General features: G+C 52.1%; 1 long non-coding RNA gene across 1 annotated transcript in view; it reads left to right on the top strand.

The window, feature by feature from the left end:
• The first annotated feature begins 48 nt into the window (after positions 1-48).
• LOC106813435 overlaps positions 49-9,621 on the top strand; it is an 11,915-nt gene continuing 2,342 nt past the window's right edge. Inside the window, exon 1 of the long non-coding RNA XR_001394470.1 lies at positions 49-512. This is a non-coding gene — a long non-coding RNA (uncharacterized LOC106813435). The remainder of the gene's footprint in view (positions 513-9,621) is intronic.

Raw genomic sequence — 9,621 nt, 5'->3', positions numbered from 1 at the left:
CTCTCTATACATACACACATATATATTTGTATATAGATCAGAGCGTGACGTCACCACTGACGGGGACAGCGCGCGCGCGGCGCATGAAGCGACATCACGCGATGTTAGTAAACAGAAGCGCATGCCATCACCATCATCACCATCATCACCATCAGCATCACCATCGGCATCATCATCGGCAGCAGTAGCAGCGGCAGCAGTAGCAGCAGCAGCAGTCAGGACGCACGTGAGAGAGGCACGGAGATAGACGGTGACACACGCGCTGCGGTGACGGTAGACATACGGCGACGCAGAGAAGCAGTGACGGAGCAACGCAGTGACGCAGCAAGGCAGTGACGGATAAACACTGCGACGCAGGAAGGCAGTGACGCATCTACAGAGTGACGCGGCAGAGCTGCGTTTGGGGTTACACAGCGACGCAGCAAGGCAGTGAGGACGCAGCTGCGCGTTGACGCAACTGAGCAGTGATTGAACGGCTATTGATACTGGATAGCTCGGCAGGTGTAATATAGGTAAGCCTGTTTAACAGCGTGTTACTCGATAACTGTGTACACACTACACACATACACACCTGCGCGCGCGCATGCACGCAAGCACACACCCCACACACGCACACATATACACGTGCACCCTTTTTTTATACACGCACGCGCGCACGGTACTTCATGTGCGCGCCACGTAACATAGCAAGCTGTCACTACCTGCGTGCTCGCGTGCACGTACACGCACGCGTGCAGGATACCGTGTCTGCGCCCCACGTACCATAGCAAGCTGCCACTACCTGCGTGCGTGCACGCGCGCACGTACGTAGGCCTACACTAAGTGTTTAATACCATCAACAGCGGTTTCACGTATTAACGTGAATCATGAACATCGCCGCATATGATCATTTTTGTCTACATGCATTATCCGTCGATGGAGCAAAAAAAAGAAGAAATATAAAAATTCGCTGAAAATTTTCCGCGCGCTTTCAATGTTTAATTGGCGGGTATAGCGACTGAAAGCATCTGCGAGCATTAAGATAGACGCGGCCATTAGCAACGGATGCTGCCTGACAACCCACCCTGATCTGCAGTATCATCATCATCATCATCATCATCATCATCATCCTCATCATCATCAGCAGCAGCAGCAGTAGCAGCAGCAGTAGCAACACACACACGCACGCACGTACGCACGCACGCACGCACGCACGCACGCACGCACGCACGCACGCGCGCAGACACACACACACATGTATATAGATAGAGAGAGAGAAAAAAAGAGAGTAGGGAGAAAGCGAGTGACGGAGAGAAGAGAGAGAGGGAGAGAGAGAGAAAGAGCGAAAGAAGAAAAAGGCCGCCGGAGAGAGATTAAAGAGATAAAGAGGAAAGAGAGAGAGCAGAGGGATGAGAGAGAGAGAGAGAGAACGAGAAGAAATAGAGCGAGCGAGGGAAGAGAGAAAAAGAAAAGCAACAGGGAGACAAAAGAATAGATTTATAGGAACGGATATCTTGAATAATGGATTAACAATCCAGGACAAAAATCATCGCAGTCTAAGTATGCCACAAACACCACATGCTTTACCGCGGCGGGCGCAGAATGGAGACGGGGACGTAAAAAGCTGGCTAGTTAAAGAGCGCTTGTAATGAGGAACGTCTCCCCGCTGAAGCTCGGCTTAAACTGTCATTGATGGAATCCCGGCACAAGCGAGCCAAAACCTGTCAACGATGTGCATGCTGCTTGCTGCCTGCTGCTGCTGCTGCGCTCACTGCTGCTCGGCTGTGTACATGAGGGCACTGAATGCGATGTGGTGGTGTGGTTGGTGGTGTGATCGATGATGGTGCATGGTGGTGGTGATGGGTGTGGTGATGGTGGTGGTGGTGTGACGGTGATGGTTGGTGGTGGTGCGCGCTACTGTGTATCTGCTGCTGCGACCGCTACTCGCTACTGCGTACTGCACTGCTACTGTTACTGTTCTCGTTAGCTCACGTTACTAGCTACACTGGCTAATCTGCTACTGCTACTTGCACTCGCTACACTCGGCTAGCTGCTACTGCTACTGCTACAGCTACTGCTCACTCCGCTACCCCTACTGTTACTGAGTTACTGTTACTGTTACTGTTACTGTTACTGGTACGGCGCTTACTGTTACTGTACTCTGTTACTGTTACTGTTACCTGTACTGTTAGCTGTTACTGTTACGTACTCGTAGCCGTTACTCGTTACTGTTTACTGTACTGTTACTGTTACAAGCACAGCTACAGCTACAGCTACAGCTATCTCGCTACTGCTACTGCTACTGTTAGCTGTTACTGCTTACCCTGTAACTGCTATTGCTATTGCTAATTGCTATTGCACTTGCTCACTGCACTGCTACTGCTACGCTACAGCTACTGCTACGAGCTACTGCTACTGGCTACAGCGACTGCTACAGCTACTGCTGCTGCTAAGTTACGCTGGCTGCTGGCGACCTGCTACGCTACTGCTACTGCTACTGTACTGCTACAGTTTACTGCTAGCTTGCTAGCCAGTTACTGTTACTACGCGCTGCTGCTACTACCACTACTACTACTAACTACTACTACTACTACTACTACTACTGCCTACAGCTTACTGTGTACTGTACCTACTGCTACAGCAACTGTTACTACTGCTGTTGCTGCTGCTGCTATGGCAGACGTTATCGGAGATGAATATAGCATTCGTATTTCCGTTCACTTACACGTGCGTTTAGCTCGCGTGTTTGCGTTAGAACGCGCGGGTTGAACCTGTAGCAGATACGGCACGTTCCGCAAACTACGGCCGATTCGCTCGTCTGCGCCTGTATTTGTGTTTGCGCGCGTATTCGTGTAATCGTGCGTGTGGTGTTTACTTAAGCTAGTTTGTGTTATGTTCGTTTGTGTCTTGCGCTCTCTACGACCAGGCTAGCGCTGGATCGAGCTCTTGATCTACTGCTCCTGTAATCTTGTAGGATATACCGTGAGCCTCACACAACTCACACCATGGCAGCGTCTATAGTAGGGCATGCTGATGGACGACGAAGGCATGATAACAAGTGACGAACGTCAAACCGGAACAAGAAATCGCTCCGACGCGACGTCGAGCTGACGACAACAATAAAAGAGAACGACGACGCGACGATGACGCTGATTATTTCTCGGCTCAAGCTAAACCTTGCAGCCTTTACGCCTGATGAGTGAAGAAGCTTACGGCGGTAGCTATGGCAGTCGACAACCACAGCCACACTACGCACGCAACGAGCCGTGATAAATCAACATCACTCTGCTGGCCGGCTGCTTCTCAGAAAATGAAATTCTATGCGCGTCGCCACCTCATTATCGCCGCCGACAATCGATTGCGCAACGCTCTTCGTTAATAGTCGTTCGTCTTGATAATGATATCGATGAGATGATGAGATGCTGATAGATCGAGGATGAGGATGCTAGATGCTACGACGATGATAATGGTGACGATGATGAATGGTGACGATGAGATGGTGGACGATGATGATGATAAATCGAATGGTGCGGCGATGAGTAATGAGGGATGCTGCTTAGTCGCTGGGCTGGCTAGCTGCTTGATGATGATGATGGTGATGATGATGATGCATTGATGATGATGATGGATGATATGACGTGACATGCGAGCGTGTCGTGATGAAGAGCCACAATGAAGATCAGCAGTCGTCGCATCTGCTCTGTTGCTCCGCTCAGCTGGCGTTTACCAACTGCTCGGCTGCCGTGCTTGCCCTCGTTGTTGCTGCTGGCTGTTGCTGTTGCTGGATGCTGAGCTGCTGTTTAACTGGCTACTGCTGCTGACGCTGCTGGCTAATTCTGCGGCTGCTACCTCTGCTACTGCTGCTGCTCGGCTGTTGATGTTGTGCTGGCTGGCTGCGCTACTGCGCCGGCGCCGCATAACATCCTGCATTCTTGTTTGAATCTGTGCATCAGCCATTACCAGAGCAGGTCAGGCTCCATGGTTCAGGGCAGGGTTACGCTGCCATGTCTGCGTGTAACGAGTCAGCGTAGAAAGCGTCACGGCTCGGCCAGTCCCGCTCTCGTCCTGTCAACCTTGTAACATGTCAGGTCAGGGCAGTCCCTACGTCCAGTGTCTCATGTAGAGTCCCCCAGCGAAGAAGGCCGTCACCCTCGGCAGTCGCGCTCTCAGTCTCGTCAAGCCCTAGTAACAATCATCAGTTAGGCTTTTGATGTGACGTCTGCTGCGAAGCTGATGATGTTATGATGATCGTGTGATCTCAGGAGGAGGCTAGGCAGTGACTACGCATCGTTGTGTAGCAGGAGTAGATGTGGCATGACGGCATCGAGTGCATGTGCGTCGCCGACTATATGTTTTTCTCGGTCTACCGTAATCTTTCTCTCACGGCCTTTCTTGCTCGCACCATCTCTCTCTGCTCCTACCCGTTCTCGTCCTCCCCCTCCGTCTCCTGTGTCTGTCTATCTCTCTACTCTCTTTCTTCATTCTCTCCGCATTCTCCCTGTGCTCTGTCTGATCTCTCATCTCTCTCGTTTTTCCTCGCTCGTCTCTCTCTCTCCTTCTCACCCTAAGTTTGAGAGCGGTCGCTCTCTGCGCGGCGGCATCCGTCAACCGTCACGCGAGTCATCGTCAGCGTCACTGTCATCGTCAACGCCGCTCTCAATGCGGCGGCTTCGTTCACCGTCACCCAATCATTGTCAGCGTCACCAGGTCAACCGGTCCCCGTCATCGTCAGCGGGCAGCTGTCATCGTCACCCGGCTTCGGTAACACGCGTGGATGCCCGCATCTAATTCAGTGAAGTTCAATCTCAGATCGCTGAAGGCCATTTAACATCGCGATGATGCATCACCGGCACAGAGGGCGGGGTTGAATCGAGGCCTGAGTGCGAGATTCAAGTGCAGTACACTCTCACTGCCTCTGCCTGCCATCCATCCTCTCCCTCCTCCTCCTCCTGCCCGCTCCTCCTGCCGTCCTCCTGCCAAGCTGCTAAACTGCGGCCAATCTCACAGAGAGGAGTCCTCTCCCCCCCCCCCCTCCTCAATCTCCTCCTACCTACTTCATCTGCTACTGCCCCATCCTCATCCTCCACCGTATTTCCTCCGTTGCTCCTCCTCCCTCCCCGCCTCCCCCCCTCCTCAATCTTCCCTCCTCCTCCATCTCCTCGCTCCCTCCTTCTCCTCCATCTCGTTCCCTCCTCTCCTCCCTCCACATCTCCTCCACACCCCGATCCTCCTCACTCTGCCGCTTCTTCATTTACTCCTCAATTGCGTAACTGAAACAGCGAAATGTGCTGAAAAAGGCGCGAACGCGAATAAAAATAATCAGACAGATAACTGTTATTTGTTCCTTCTTTTTGTTCTTGTCCGGTCGCTCCTTAAAGTGTGCGTGCGGTGTGCGTGGCGGTGTTGCGGTGCGTGGTAGCGTGTGCGCGTGGCTGCTGTGCGTGCGTCGGTGCCGTCGTGTGTGTGTGTGGTGCGTGCAGTCGTGCGCGCGTGACTGTGCGTCGCGTGCTGCCGTGCGTGTGTGCGTCGCGTGCGTGTGCGCGTGCGCAGTGTGCGTGTTGTGTGTGTGCGTGCGTGGCGTGCGCGTGCGTGCAGTGGGGGCGTGTGCGCGTCGTGGCGTGCGTGCGTGCGGTGCGTATTAGTGCAATCACGCGCCGTGTATGCGTTCATCTGACAGATGCATCAGAATATCGCCTATCAACACGGTACGTGGTTGAAGTGACAAGTTGACACTGTACCGTAATGTGACCAAGCGCAAACAACAGCGAAGCCGCCGGCCAGCGCCGCGGGGGAAAGACGGCATGACCATCGTGCGTTCGTTAAAACCGGAGACTGTAGCATGACGCAGCGTAGTAAACGACATTCCTTCATCCTCTCACGCTCCCGCCACCTTCCCTCTCCTCCCTCCTCCGCCTCCGACTTCACCCTCTCGCTCCTCCTCCTGCTCCACTGCTTACCCTCTCCTCTCCTCCACTATGCCCGCTTCCCTCTCGATCCCCTATTGTCCTCCCGCTTCCCTCTGGCTCTCCCCGGCATCGCCTCTGCCTTCCCCCCATAACCTCTCATCCCCTCCACTCCCCCCTTCCGCGTTCTCACCCTCCGCCCTTCCCTCCTCCTCCTCTTCGCTCTCGCTCGCCGCGTTCTGGCTCACAGCCCTTCCGCTCTCTCCTCCCCTCTTAGCTTCTAATCTCCTCTTAAATACCTAGCTAACAGGCCGCGAATACAACAGCGCATTGCCGGTCGTTATCGAGCTGCGATACGGGGAAAAGATAGGGCAGAGCCGAGGCCATGCAGAGAAGAGAGCGAGAGAGAGAGAGAGAAGCGCAGACGGCGAAGAGAGAAGCGAGAGAAGAGAGAGAGAGAGAGAGAGAGAGCGCGAGAGAGCGAGAGAGCGAGAGAGCGAGAGAGCGAGAGAGCGAGAGAGCGAGAGAAGAGAGAGAGAGAGAGAGAGTGAGAGAGTGAGAGAGTGAGAAGAGAAGAGAGAGAGAGAGAGAGAGAGATAGAGAGAGGAGAGAGAGAGAGAGAGAGAGAGAGAAGAGAGAAAGAGAGGAGAGAGCAGGGCGAGACGGACGAGATAGAGACGGAGAGCGAGGCGGGGAGCAATTAACGAGATAGAGGATAGAGATAAGGAAATAAGAGACTAGCCAGATAGAGATAGACGATAGAGAAGCAGGGAGAGAGAGAGAGAGACGAGAGACGGGACGAAGAGAGAGAAGAAGAGAGAGCAGAAATGAAGAGAGAGAGCAGAGAGAAGAGGAGACAGAGAAGAGAAGAGAGATCGTAAGGAAAAGACCTTTACAGGGTGAGTTCTGTATGCAAGCGGGAAGAGAGCGGTCTGTGTAATCTGGTGAGAGCGCCGAGAGAGACATATACCCGATAAGCCCGGCTGTAAAGTGATAGCGATGGTATGGTCACACCGATAGTCGTGACAATCAGGTACGGATAAACCTAAACCATATAATATATACCTTATTATTAAATAGACTCCATTGTATACTGTCACTGTTACACGATAAAATCAGGAATGCATAACAATAAATAATAGAACTAATATTAATATATATAAATAAATAAAATAAATAAATGAAATAAATAAATAAATATATAGATATAGAACGGCGCGCGGCGACCGCATAGATTGATTAAGCAACCTGTACACCGGCACGCACATGGCACAGCAGCGCCCGCGACACGCACGCACACACACACACACTCACGCACACTCACACACGCACGGCACACAACACTCACACACGCGCACGCGCATCACAGCTGCACCGCAACAGCAAGCGCACGCATTCACGCACGGAGGCACACAGTACACACACACACACACACACACAACCACGCACACAACACTCACTACACCACGCACGCACCGCCACGCACACGCGCTAATTCATTACATGCAAATGAAGCAGCCCGGCCGCTTCGTTCGGTTGATGTGGCGAAAATAACGATTACGCAGCCTTCTGAACGATCATGTGTCTTCCGTGAGACTTAACACACAAAGCAGTTAAGCACAGAAGCAGCACTCCACCCTCGCCCCCCCGCCCTGCTAACACAGCAAGCCCATCCACGCCCCTCACACCCCCTGGTTGCGTCCCCCCGCGCGGGCTAGCCGAGTGAGCCTCAACTTAATTTAGCGAAAATGTCCGGCCATTGTGTGGAGACAGAGTCGAGCGGGAGACCTTTTCGCAGCACGGCGCACGCGTCGCTCGGGGCCGTAATCCCTTTCAGAAGCACACAGCATGCTGCGCCTAGTGTCATAAATAACCCCCCGCTTGTGCTGCAGGCAGCGGCGCCCGTGCGCACATGCGTCATTCACGGAGAGAACAAAAATCGGGGGATCTTGCCATCCATTCCGTGGCTCATCGTCTGCGGGTCAACGAGGACTTGTATGTTCATAAATGCGACAAAACGCACACACACAACACACAAAACAACAACAACAAAAATAAGCAACATAAATCGAGATTATAATAAGAGAGAGAGAGGGCAGGCGAAGGAGAGAGAGAGAGAGGGAGAGAGAGAGAAAGAGAGAGAGAGAGAGGAAGGGGGGGAAGAGAGAGGGTGGAGAGAAAAGAGAGAGTTAGAGAGAGAGGAGAGAGAGAGAGAGAAAGATGAGAGAGAAACGAGAGAGGAGAGAAGAGAGAGAGAGAGAGAAGCAGAGAACAGAGACAGTGACAGAGACAGAGACAGGACCGGACAGAGACAGAGACAACCAGAACAGAGACAGAGACAGAGACAGGAGACAGAAGAAAGAGACAGAGAGACAGACGAGAGAGAGAGAGAGAGAGAGAGAGAGAGAGAGAGAGAGAGAGAGAGAGAGAGAGAGAGAGAGAGAGAGAGAGAGAGAGAGAGATGAAGAGAGAGAGAGAGAGAGAGAGAAGAGAGGAGAGAGAGAGAGAGGAGAGATGAGAGAGAAGAGCTAACAATGAAACAGAGAGTGAGTGCGTGGCGCGTAATACCGTCGAAAGACAGAGAAGTAAATATACAGGAATAAGCTATTGTTCTAGTTTGGTATACAGGACAGCTGTGTAAAGTTATAACGCTGGACTAGACAGTGGTAGAATTAGCCAATTACAGACGGTAACGTAGAACGGACTGACCACAAACAATAGGTAGGCGTGTCTACCTATGTTTGTATATAACCGCGTGTTCGAATAAAGAGAGAGATCGGAGAGAGAGTGAGACAGAGAGATTGTAATATATACGAGATTTGTTAGAGCCGGCTACGATTCAGCAATAACCTCGTAAGTTTGTGATGTTACTCGCGCACATCCACTGTAAGCGTTCGCCCCGCTATGGGCTTATGCTGTACAATTAAAGAGATAACTGGATACGTACATTATAGTCGTTATGTTCTTTATAACCTGTATTTAAATAGACGCTAGCAAGGGTGTAATACAACACACTCACGCGTAACCACTACTACGATCACGGGTAGAAATATACCTCCCTATACTGGAGCCGTGACCAGCGCGTGCGTGCGTGCGTGCGTGCGTGCGTGCGTGCTTCCATCTTTACGAGTGATCATGCAGGCACATTGAATGCCGCGAGACGCCGCGTATATAAAACTCTAACTGCGTCTGCGCCTAAAGCGATGCACAGGAAGCGAGTACCAGACGGATCGGAGCCTTCGGCCTCCCGCGCAAACTCCAGCAATTTCCAACCAGAGAGATCTTCTGCCGCCGGTGCTGCTGCTGTTGCTGCTGCTACTACTACTACTGGTGCTGCTACTGCTGTTGCCGCTGCTGCTGCTGCTACTATAAGTCAGTCTCTGAACTGCCGTTACCCTGCAGGTTCACGGTTTGGCATGTGCGAGGTAGTCGCCTTAAGGGTAGTGTCAGGTTGTTGCGTCGATAGATAACAGAAACGCAGTATTATAAAAACTACTCTTCGTGCGTCTATTTTACTCTAGTCAAACACAATCATATGGTACTATACAGATGTCTCCGCGTCGTAAGACTCGCGTCGCGTGTCGCGTAACTGAATACAATAATGTCGTACCTTAGAGTTGTGATTCGCGGAGACGCTCGGCGGGGTGAGGTAAAGGTAGGTTTGCGAAAGGTAGCTCGAAGAAGGAGAGTTGGAATCGGATGTGGGAGCTAGGCTAAAACTGAACTTGCGAAGAAGAGG

The sequence above is a fragment of the Priapulus caudatus genome, unplaced genomic scaffold (assembly GCF_000485595.1).
Source record: "Priapulus caudatus unplaced genomic scaffold, Priapulus_caudatus-5.0.1 Scaffold772, whole genome shotgun sequence".
Taxonomy (NCBI): Eukaryota; Metazoa; Priapulida; class Priapulimorpha; order Priapulimorphida; family Priapulidae; genus Priapulus; species Priapulus caudatus.
Note: the sequence above shows the minus strand (reverse complement) of the source record. Positions and strands in the feature narration are given on the sequence as shown.